Below are 12,987 nucleotides of genomic sequence, written 5' to 3' on the forward strand. Positions count from 1 at the left end.
AGTAATACTTCTGCTTAATCACTGCATTACATATAACATAAGTATCTGGGGCAACATTTTTTCTACCTTTGCACTAGATTTCTATGTATTATAAAATTTGGAATGATTAACATGAGTCTATATATTAATATAGATTTGTGTATTCACAATGTAATGAGAGCACAAGATGCACCTGGGTACACACATTGCTTTTTTAAAAACAATGATTACCTTCTTTTCTCTTTTTATTTGTTATTATAGCTAATGTTTGCGAAACTTTGTTTTTAGCAGACAAAAGAAATTTGTATGTATTGTTTCTAGGTAGACAAAAGCATTTAGTCTATATTTTATGGTAGAAAGATCAAAATGTGAAGCTACATCAAAGTTGAGATGAAAGAAAAAATACCACAATTTTAAATGTGCCCTCTCCCAGAATCTGACACAGGGAGAGTGTTTTTTGACTTGTTAGCCACCTCTAAAGTGAGGGCTGACATTTTCTTTTCCCGGAACATGTAAGGACTACTTGGATACCTGAAAAGAAATTGAAATTTTTCGTCAAGAAGGCAGCTTAGGAGAAAATAACTTTGTGTACTTTACACTGTAAGAGCAAAAGAGGTAAATAGATATTATAATGGGAAAACATATGAACAATTCAATCTTATGCCATAAATTATTTATATAAAAACTAAAGATTTTTAGAAAGCTGAAGTATAGAGTGGTTATTATATGTCAGATATTATGCTAAATACATTATATGGATGACCCTTTGAATCACAGCAACATAAGTAAGTAACTTTTGAGAGCCATGCTATGCTTAAAAAGGCCAATGTTTGGCTGGGCACGGTGGTTCTTGCCTATAATCCCAGCATTTTAGGAGGCCTAGGCAGGTGGATCACCTGAGGTCAGGAGTTCAAGACAAGCCTGGCCAACATGGCGAAAACTCGTATCTATTAAAAATTTAAAAATTAGCTGGGCGTGGTGGTGGGTTCCTGTAATCCCAGCTACTCGGAAGGCTGAGGCAGAAGAATTGCTTGAACCTGGAAGGTGGAGGTTGCAGTGAGCCAAGATTGCACCATCGCACTCAAGTCTGGACGACAGAGTGAGACTCTATCTCCAAAAAAAAAATAAATAAATAAAAGTTAAAAGGCAATGTTTACATATTTGATGTTAAGATACTAACAAAAGACTCTCTGTGTGCATGTTCACTCACACAAAGCCACCTGTTGCTCCCAACTCAGGCAACAAAATTTAATAACAAAGGTTAGCAGAATCATTGATTCCTGACAGTTGTCAACAATGTCAATTGTGCATCAGTTAATCTGAGCTATTCATGATGGATAAAGAGGAAACCTGTACATCTTATAATTGGTAGCCTAGTTTTATATTTTTCCTTTAAATGCTCTGCATCTTAATAGAAGATAAAGTAAGTTGACTGTCCCCCAACACTTAGCTATTAACACATAATTACCTAATTAGAAAAATTTAGTCAAACGAAATAAAGTTGAAAATTTAGTGTGTACTAGTCATTTTTCATACTAATATTTAAGATTTTATAAAAGGATGATGAAACTTAATTTCTCACTTGATCTGGAGCAAATGTATATTGAAGATTTTGCTCATTTGTAACTAAAGCATGAAAACAACTTAATATGCTAATCACATAAATTCAAAATAACCAATTTATGAGGATGTCTCAATGAAGGATGAAGAAGCAGCAGGTCAAATTTATGTAACAATTTCAAGATTTGGGTATTCAAGTTTTTGAACATTAATTTAAATATCGATCCTTAAATGTCTTTGAGTGTGGGTTTTGAATTTGCAGAGTCCCCAAATCATGAAAATTTGTAACAAAATATGCATCTGAAAAAATCTAGTGGAAAATAGTTAAAAATAACTTCATGGTAGTGTATATTAAGTAGTTTTAGTTTGGCAATGTGGTACAAAAGGATAATTCTTGCCAAATATTTATTTTCTGAGGTACTTATGGAAAATGTATACTCACAGCATGTATATTCCAGTTTTGTTAATAAATTCTACATATGCACAGCATGTAGCTTTCATGAGTATCCAAATATATACTACCCAGCACGTGCCAAGTAAATTTGAATGGTTTCAAATATTTCATTTAAAGTGATATTTCTTGGCTTGTAGACACTTATTAATGCTATCTGATGCTAAACATTGATTGAGAGCAATTAAAAAAATTCGTTAGCATGAAGGATATTTATACAAATATCAGCCAAGCAATGATCAAATCAGAGATAGCATAATTAGAGATTGCATACCTCTGGAGGTATTAAGATTTATTGAGGGGCTAGATTTTACTTGATTTAGACACAAGAATTGAGTGCAAGAAAACAGAATCCTCAGAAGGTTGCTATTTTATTTTTGTATAAATAATCTGAATCCAACTAAATAAGACCTAGAAATTGCTGGAAAGACCAAGTCAAGAAATTGTTGAAAAATACAGGACAAAAATAAATACAATGGAAATAACTAGGAGAGAAAAAAAGGTAAGCCAACTCTACGACCCAGTGAAAGGATGAATATGACGATTTATAATGGAGATAAATTTAGACTCTAACCTAGAAAAATATATACCTTACAATGAATATCCGACATTGCTTCATGCTGTGGGATTAGAAGATGAAAGAATGAACACTGGGCACCTGATTTTCAGCTTTACCTTCCTCCTCATCACTAAAATCAATTTTAAAGCTAAAATCTAAGATAAAACCAATTGACATTGTGTTATTTCTCTAAACAGAATAAATTGACTGAAGATTCGAAAAGCACATTGTGAAGCATTACATATCTTTAGGAGTTGTGTTATGTAGATTTATGTTCAACCTTGTTTAATGAAATGAGAATACAGTGTTTATAATTATCAATTTAAACTTTAAAATCTGAGTAATTTTAATAGAAGGATTTCAATTCCATAAGTAAATGAGTCTAAGCATGTTTATGGGTTTACGTTTCCATTCATAACTACAAAGTTATTCAGATAAGGTTGAAAAACAATCCAAGACTTTCAGATTTTTATTAAAAATGTTTTAATGTTATATATAAAAATTTATATAGTAATTTTTGCATTTTATACATATTTTTGATAGAAATTGCATAAGTTGAGAGTCTAACAATAGGAAAATATAACCCCTTTCGCCTTGATGGCCAGAAGGATACTCTACTGCCTGTCATTCTACTTGCATAGAATTTGTGTCCCTTTCCATCTAAATATCCCTATACCACCATTGCATTCTTCTCTTATACAAATAGCGTTACAAAAATTATGCAAAATTTCCAGTACATAATGTCATCACTGATTATATATTTGTTCATATATCATCATATATCACCAGGAGCACCTTTCTGTAAAACACCCCAAACAGTTGCATAGCTTCAAGACAAATTCTCTAATACTTCACACCAAATTTTTGCCATTAAGTCACCTCTACCAGTCTTTCCAATATTTTCTTTTATATCGTGGTACACTCAGAAAATCATGTTATTAATATCAGCATGGCTGATCTGGCCAGAGTCATCTACCCATCCCTTACTTAAGTCCTACTTAGCTTCCCAAGATGTGAGAGGAATCATACTTTCAGTACATATTACCTATTGTGGACACACCACTAAGATTAGAAACCCTGCTATACAGATGTAGTAAATTCAACATAATTCTGTTCAAAAAGCTGGCTATTTTTTTCTCACCGAAGAATATTCCTGTTTTGGCTGTTCCATACATTTAAATATGTTTTTCTCCCATTATACATTATAAAATACACCACCACCTGTGTCCCCAGCTGAATCTCATCCTGTATTGTAGCTCCCACAATTCCCATGTATTGTGGGAGAGACTTGGTGGGAGGTAATTGAATCATGGAAGCGGGTCTTTCCCATACTATTCTCATGATACTGAATAAGTCTCATGAGACCTGATGGTTTTATAAAGGGGAGGTTCTCTGTACAAGCTGTCTTCTGTTGTCTGCCACCATGTGAGACATGCCTTTCACCTTCCACCATGATTGTGAGGCCTGCCCAGCCACATGGAACTGTGAGTCAATTAAACTTCTTTCTGTTGTAAATTGTCCAGTCTTGGGTATGTCTTTATCAGCAGCATGAAAACAAACTAGTACATACAGTTATGTTTTTTATAATTATCATTATGTAGGGTAAGTTGCTATCATCAGTTCTTAGGTCAGGATACTTTGGCTTAGGGTAGATAAATATTTTCAGATACATGGCAACCAAGTTGCAGGACAGGGCTCAACCTCAGGGCCCTCTAAAGCCAAAAAATTTGTCTTTTTCCATTGTGCTAAGAACTCCCTAAACAGTGTAAAAATCCTATTCTTCCTTTAAATGCTTTTATTCGTAGATGTTCTAAGTGTAAGAAGGCATTTTTTATATTTCTAACTCCTTTCACTAAACAGTATATTGTGGTACTCTATTCTTTATGGTATCAACAAAAATTTTAATTATGTTAAAACCTTTAAGCACAATGGCTGTGGACATAAAAAAATCATCAGTAGAAACTGATTACAAGCAAGACTAGAATTTTGTAATCACTGTAATTACTACTGTAATTATTTTTGGTTTTACACAAACAAAGTTCATTAATACCTTTTTCATTTTAAAATATAGCATTTCAAGTCTCTATTACTGAAGTTCATCATTGCCAGTTTTCTGTTCTAGAAATTGGTTTCATTTTGGTTACTGTAATTTCTGATGCTAAGATCTCTTTGCCTCGATAAACACAATTGAAAAACCTACAGGACTTAGAGCAAAACTTAACTTGTTGCTTCATATTAAACAATACAGAAAGAAAATTAACAGCATAAAATACAATCAAATACTATTCCAGTGTTGAATTTTGTAATAAATTATTTAAATACATTTTGGCAGTATCACGCTTATTTTAAAAAGGCACAATGATTTCAAAATTCAGATCCAATATTTTATTTCTTACTGTTTTTACTTAACATGAAAATCCAATAATGTGTTCATATTATTTGTAATTTTCTCATAATTATCCAGTATAGTCATAATTTTAGTATGACTATAAAATTTTATTTTTTGTTTATATGTTTATAATTGATTTATCCATATACTATTCTTGAGTTTGTTCAATATAATAATATTATGATACCTTTTGTGGTTGTATTTATTTTTGAATTATTTCTTTTGTTACATTCCAATAAGTAAAATTATTAAATAAAAATTTTGGTTACTGTGAAGATTCTTGCTATGAACTAGGAAAAGTATAGATAATAATCCCTCATTCATTCATTTGCTCATGTAGAGTTGAGCCCTTACTATTTTGCTGATGCTTTATTTAGTGATGCGAAAAGAAGGACAAATAATACTTTATCCCTAAATTCTCAGGATTCCATCAAACAAGTACAGGAAAATCTGTAAGAAGGTATGTAAGAAATATTGTCCTGAAAATCTTGGATTATGATTCAGAACTAATATTTCCCATAAGGATATCTGTAAAGAAGGAAGGATGTATTTGTTGTGTCTGATAACATGATTTTCCTTTTGCAAATCGTTTTTAAGCACAATAAAACCTGATATAAAACCTGATTTTGTTTTATTGTCATCTCCTCTTAAATTGTCAAGTATACTCTCTACCTTAGTACACTGGTATCCTTGACTTGATGATACATTATATCAGCTTTGATCTTACAACTATGTGGCAAATATAATTTTCTTTCTTTTGTCCCAAAACACAGTATTTGCAGGCTGAATTTTGTAAGAGTTTCTAGTTTACTTTTTATTTTTCAGTTTCCCACCAATATATCTCTGAGCCCTAGCTCCAAATTTAGCAGCACAGGATGAAACTTTTAAGGCTTTTAAATAGCATATAATCATGTTATTCTACAGTAAAGTAATAGATTGTAAAGTATTAACACTAACATGTCCACTTTTGAAAATTGAAAGTCAATTTGATACCATGTTAAATTAGTTTAAATTATAAAATTGTAAAGCATGTAAAACATTAGTCCCATGCAAGTAACAGCTTGCTGCACCCACTGTTGTTGAAGAATGACAGGTTTTCTTTACAAGCTTTCTTTAAAGTGGGTCTGCCATGTGTCAATATTTTAAACGTAGTTTATAAGCCATTTCAACCACAGGTTTGAAAGTATGTGATCTTGAGACCTTAAAAACATTCTTAAGGACTTGCATTACTTCACAGTTTGTGTACAAAGCAATATTTATATTAATATCTTACATCATGATATTTTAAAAGTGAACAACTTAAAACTACCTGAAATGTAATTGCACACCAATCAGTCAGCTTTGGCATGTGCAAAGTAATATTGGAGTTATTGCAGAATTCAGAATTCAGGCCAAACTGTCAAGAATAACTTACCATGGAAGGTAAAATTTAAATTTAAAGTTTTTTTTTTTTTTCCTTTCTATTTTGTTAAACCCTGACAGGGTTTCACTTTACTACTCAAGCTGGAGTTCAGTGGAGTGGTCATAGCTCACTGCAGCCTCAAATTCCTGAGCTCAAGCAATCCTCCTACCTCAGCCTCCTGAGTAGCTGAGATTACGGGTGCATGCTAACATATGCCTAGATTTAAAAAAAAATTTTTTTTTCTTCTATTTTTTCAGAGGCAGGGTCTCACTATGTCGCCCAGGCTGGTCTTAAACTCCTGGGCTCAAGCAATCCTCCTGCCTTTGCCTGCCACAGTGCTAGGATTATAGGCCTGAGCCACCACTGGCCTAAAGTAATGCTGCACATGCTGCGGTTGCCCCTTGAGCCAGAGAGATGTTCGCCATGTGCTACATAACTTCCTGGCTCCTTCACTGAACATGCCTAATCCAACATTTTTTCACGGTCAGTCACATCCTGGCATTCAGTGTATAGATCCAATATTGCATGTCTTGTTCCAAAGGATCTTATTTTGTGAACTATATATATCAGTAGTATACCTTACCATACAATGTAAAAAAATCTACATATAAACAATTCAATCAACTATCCAAGTGTTAAACCAACTAAAAGCCCCAATAAACCTTGAATGGTGAAAAAAAGTGAGAAATAAATGATAGTAAAGAGAATCATTAGCAACTACAAGAGCACACAGTTGCTAGAAGTGATCACTTACTGCAGTAAAATTGTAGTTTATTTTTAACTTAACTTGTATCATAAAAATTAAACAAAGTTACACCACTGTAAAAATCTACAATATGATTACTTTAAAGAAACTTTTGGACATTTAAAGCTCTAGTATAACCTGGTTTTCCTTCTAAATGGCATAGTAACTTATACCAGGAGAAATGTGGCCATGTTTTTAAATAGCCTCCTAATGTTGAGCTGACCTCTGATATTGAATGTTCCATGTTTCCTTTCAATGAGAAGGAAGGTTTGTGCATTTTCAAAAACTGACAATTGTCAAAAAAGGAGCCAAAGAATAGTCATTCTCTGAACCTTGAAAGTGACTTCTGTGTGGAATGCAGCAAAATAGTGTGAGCATTTACCTTGTAGAACATTTTAGTTTTTCAAGACAAAGCTGTATTATAAAGTAGCTAAAAATTTATAGAAATTCGGTAAGGTTAAAATCCATATGCACTCTTAGAAGAGACATTTTATTATAACAAGAAAAATGTGTTGATCTAGCGTGGAATGATTAGGCCATCTGTCAAATACAGTTACTGTTTCTGATAACATTTACAGGTCACATATACTTTTCAAATCTCAATAGAAGTAAGCTTGCTCAAATGGAACTTACCCACCTGAATTTATGAGACTGATTGTTAGGAGTAAAGGTTGAGGCATACTGTAAAACATTTTCAAGTCTTACATTTATTAAGAAAAAAATAAGTGTGAAATTACAAAGTTAGAGAAATACTTTCATCAAAATAGCTTTTATATAGATAATTTATTGAGTTTTCATTATTAGTTTTTAATTAGTGTTCATTGTTAATTATTAACTTATTGAATGTTCACAGCCAGACACTGTGTTATTGGGTTCATGCATGGCTTATCTCATTGTCAAAATAATATTGTAGCATAAGAACTAATATTATTCCTAGTCAGTTGACGAAAATAAGTCAAATAGGGCTATCCAAATTGCTCAGACCCTTGCCACGCTTTAAAACATGTGCATTGTAAGTTTTCATAATTTTGAAGGACTAATTTGTGTTATATAAAATTATTAAATCTAAAATAAGCAAACAAACTGCTCTTTATTAACTTGTATAGTGTTTTTGCAAAACTCTCACCATTCACAATAGGGCATTCTCTTTCAGTGTCATTAAAACCAAAAATTTAAATTTGATTATTTCTTAGATGATTTTTTTTATACATTTAATAAATGTTTATTGAGTAAGTCAGTATAAAACAATGGCCATCAAATTATGTGAGCAATCATCAGAGTATCTGATTTCTAAAGAGATGCAATGACTTTTTTACTGTAAATTGACAATTTATAATTGTATAAATTTATGGGTTACAAAGTAATGTCATAAATTGTAGATATAAAGTGGAATAATTAGATCAAGCTAGTTAACATATCCAATATCTCAAGTATATTTCTGTGATGAGAACATCAATTTTAAAATGTATAATATTCTATTATTAAGTATATGCATTAAACTGTACAACAGAACTCAAAAAAAGTATAAAACATATTCTTCCTGTCTGAGATTTTGTACCCTTTGACAATCATTAATTTTTCTTTCTTTGTTTCTTTTCTGAGACAGTCCCACTCCATCACCCAAGCCAGAAGGCAGTGGCACAAGCCCGACCCACCGCAACCCCCACCCCCCGGAACCAAGCGACTCTCCCACCTCAGCCCCCCCAGCAGCCGGGACCACAGGCACGTGACACCATACCCGGCCAATTATTTTTTGCCCTTTTAGTAGAGATGGGGGTTTTGCCATGTTGTCCAGGCTGGTCTTCAACTCCTGACCTCAGGTGATCCACCCGACTCGACCTCCCAAAGTGCTGGAACCACAGGCAGGAGCCACCGTCCCTGGCCTAAAATTTTTACGAGACAAAATATCCATTTCAAAACAGCATCAAAAAGTGAGAAGGCCAGGCACGGTGGCCCACGCCTCCAATCCCAGCACCTTGGGAGGCCGAAGTGTATTTTTCTGTACCAAAAATACAAAATTTACTAAAAATACAAAAGTTAGCTGGGCATGGTGGCGGATGCCTGCAATCCCAGCCTGGAAATTATGAACTTTGACTCCATCCTGAGGAAAAAAGAAAGTATTTGTCTCTACTACAAATACAAAAAAAAAAAAAAAAAAAAAATAGCTGGTCATGGTGGCAAGCGCCTGCAATCCCAGCCATCCGGGAGGCCGAGGCAGCGATTCTGAGGAGAATTGCTTGAACCCGGGAAGCAGGGGCTGCAGCGAGCCAAGATTGCACCACTGCACCTCAGCCTGGTCAAAAAGAGCAAAATTTCATCTCAAAAAAAAAAAAAGAGTGAGCATATTTAACCATTCTCAGCTCACAATAGAGCAAATAGATCAACAGAATAATAATTCACGCTATTGCAATGTATAATGGACTGGCAACAAGAGAAAGTTCGTCGAAGAAAATCAAAGAGGAACTGTGACTTGTAAGAATTAGAATCGAGGGGCTCCATAATCATCTGGCATCCGTTCAATGTTGTACCTATGGTTAGAAATGTACATGATAGGAACTCCAGGAATCTTACGCATTCTTCTTTTAAGGTCCCGGTCAACTGTGGCCACAATGTAACACTTATGCTGAGTTACTCTCTGTACTAAGCAGTCATCTGCATAGGTTCCTTTGTGTGTACATGGTGATCGTTAAAATCTTGGATCCTTGGCGATCCTTAGAGACACTTGATACTTCTGCCCCAATTTCTCAATTTCAGCCATTACACAATCAGTTACACAAGGGGTACACTTGTCATACAGACAGTCCATCATTGACTGCACCAAGTCCAGTTTGGCTTTTATGGAAAAGTTAGTAAAGTTGGTATCAACAAGGATGTGGTAAGGTGGGCCCAACGGTGTATTATATTGGAAAAATAAGCAGGAAGGATGTTGGGGAACTTCTCTTTCCTTTAACGCGCTGGGATCCTTTTCAGGTTTTAATCTATCCTTTTCTTTAAGCCTCTGATCTCTGAGACTAAGCATTTGCTTGATGGTCGCATACTTCCTTGTTTTCTTTTGCTTCTCCACGGTCACGCCACACTTCTGTTTCTTCCGTAATCACCAACGGCGCAATCTCTTAGATGATTTTTAATGTTTATGTGTCTAACCTGGCTATGCAGTTTTAGTGTCATTGGAAGTCTGTTTGCTTACCATTCATATACATGCAATTTAAAAAATAAAACATCTCTATATATTTCCTTACTTAATACTAATAAATAACCTTCTTGGAGAGTTTTTTTTTTTAAATCAATCAATGTAAAAGTGATTAAATGGTAAAAATAATGAATATAATAACTAAATATAGCATTCACTCATTTGCAGATACTGTGTAAGATATATTCACACATTGTTTAATTTAATTTTCTATCAACCTTCAAATGTTTGAATTGTTACTCAAAGTTCATTGATGAGGGTATTTAAACATTGAGTAGCTTAATATTTAACAACAACAGCAAAAGAAAACACACTTCAATAAATGGCCAAACTAATTATGTAAACCTGGTCTTTGTTATAACAACTGTTTGTTCTTAATTGCTGTATGTTAATTTTCTAAGGAAGGGTGTCCAGTAAGAACCACACTTACCTATGAAAACAAATGTTCCCTCTTCATGTATACAAGTTAAGATGGTGATTGTGAATCTAAATAATAAGTTTAGAAATATTTTTTGAGAGACCAAAATTTTTTATACTGGCTAAGAAGTTGGTTACTAAAAATAGTTCTATTTTCTTCCTGTTACATGAATTTTGACTAACATTGTTTTAAACAATATACTTGCAAAATAAGTTTGTTCAATACAAGTTTAGTTCTGAATATCTGCTTGAAGATTTGAATACATCTGCAATATTTTGTATATCCTGAGTTGTTTCTTGTAATTCATACACCATTTTTCCCAAATAGTTTCTAAAGAAAAATAGAATTTTATATAAATTTTTAAAAATTTAAAGGTCATAATACATCTTTGTGACTCTTTTGTTATCTAGAATATATTGCAGTGTTTTTTTAGCTAAGTATTTTAAATTTCTATTTCATATTAGTGACTTATAATTTAGCATCAGTAGAAAAATTCACTCACTGACATTAAATTCCAAATGTTTTCTGTAGGTGTCTTTTTAAAGAAGAAAATTTAATTATCAATTAATAATTATTAATAATTTTAGAATAAATTAAAAAGGAATTATTGTCATATATAATTCTAAACAGAATAGTCAAGTGTTCCACTGAGTATTTGTTTTCTATAAAAAGATATATAAAAGCCTTAGTATTTTGAAGAAATCATTTCTATAAGAAAAGGGTAAAAAATAGATGTTTGACTATTTAAATTAGTGTAGTATAGTGTCGGGAAAATTAGAAGAATAAATGGATTGATATTCTTTTGAATCTACAAGCTATTAATTATAAATAATATCTTGGAAAATGTTATACTATTATTTATTCCAAATTATTTTTTCTTACAATTGTCTCAGGTTCTGGTAATGAAAAGCAGCAAACCATTTCAACATTAATATCATGACTATTTGTGTCTGAAATAGGAACTTTAAATTGGCTCATTTTCAAATAAAGTATAATTTGGCACCTTTTAACTTTTTTGAGAGAGAATGATCTTGAAAACTTCTATGACCAGATTTGAAACATAAACTATTCTAATAAGAAAGATCTAATTTTGTAAAGATTGATAATGAAAGAATGTACTATAAATGTTATAAATCATGAGAAATTTTCTAAAAATCATTATAACTTTGTGAAAAACAATAAAAAATAAAGATTAAATATGTTAGAATTCAGAATGCATTACTTTTTACTAAATAAATTTCAATTAAATTAGCACTAATTTAACTGATTGGAACTGGCTGAAAAATTATATTGATTCTTAGTTTTAGTTAAAGTTTGCCTTACTATATAAATGACAAAATATTAAGCAATATAAAGTGACAACTATATTTCTTATCTCCTTTTAATAGTGTTACATCTTTTGAAAAATAATACAATGATTTATATTATATGATTAGACAGTTGACTAAACTCTTCTTGTTTTAGCTACTTAGTATTATACCTAAAACATGGATTCATCTCCTAGAAAACCTTAGTTTATTAACTACTAAGTTACAAAGACCTACCCCTGTCGCATAGTAGACCTGCAATAATGTTTCAAATGAATGTGTTTGACAAAGACAAAGGTGTTCCCAAGAAGTATTTTTACAACTGTGATTTTCAATCAGGAATGTACATTAGAATCATGAAGTAAACTTACAAAATCTACAAACATTCAAGTTCTATCCCAAGAGTTTCAGGATTAAATGTTCTGGCATGGGGCTGTGACATTAGAATTTCATGGAGTGTCTTACCTCAAAGCATTAATCACGTAATTGGAGACATTCTCAATTCAAGTTTCTTACTTCCCATACTTTTGGGTTACAATAATAAAATCAATCAGGGCTGTTCATCAAATATTTCTAGTTCTTGCCTCAGAGCTATATGGTGCACTGTACCCATGGCTGTCTGTAGAAATTATTTTTAGTAATGTGATTTTCCTTGGCCAATAAAATGTTAGTGGGAACAAAATATCTAACTTCTGGACAGAAATGTTAGAATCAGAACACAGCTTTTCAGATTATGTTATTTCCTACTTTATTTATTTAAGGATTGCATTTTGACACAGAGTCCTCTTTAATCTAGGCCTTTTAAGTAAAGAGATTAACCTGCTGTCACTTTCTCACTTGTAGTGTGTGATCAAGAAATAAACTTATACTGAGACACTTTGTTACTGCAACGTAACCTAGAATACTCTGGCTGATAAATCTATAAAACTGAACCCATAAAGATAAGCAATAAATAATTTTTTAAAAAGAATAATATATTTGGTTGCT

General features: G+C 32.5%; 1 pseudogene; it reads right to left on the reverse strand.

Annotated features, from left to right (window-relative positions):
• Nucleotides 1-9,382: 9,382 nt before the first annotated feature.
• Nucleotides 9,383-11,671, reverse strand: LOC116551128 (annotated as a pseudogene).
• Between the last annotated feature and the right edge of the window lie 1,316 nt (nt 11,672-12,987).

The sequence above is a fragment of the Sapajus apella genome, unplaced genomic scaffold (genome assembly GCF_009761245.1).
Source record: "Sapajus apella isolate SASKATOON/1434 unplaced genomic scaffold, GSC_monkey_1.0 scaffold9, whole genome shotgun sequence".
Classification (NCBI taxonomy): Eukaryota; Metazoa; Chordata; class Mammalia; order Primates; family Cebidae; genus Sapajus; species Sapajus apella.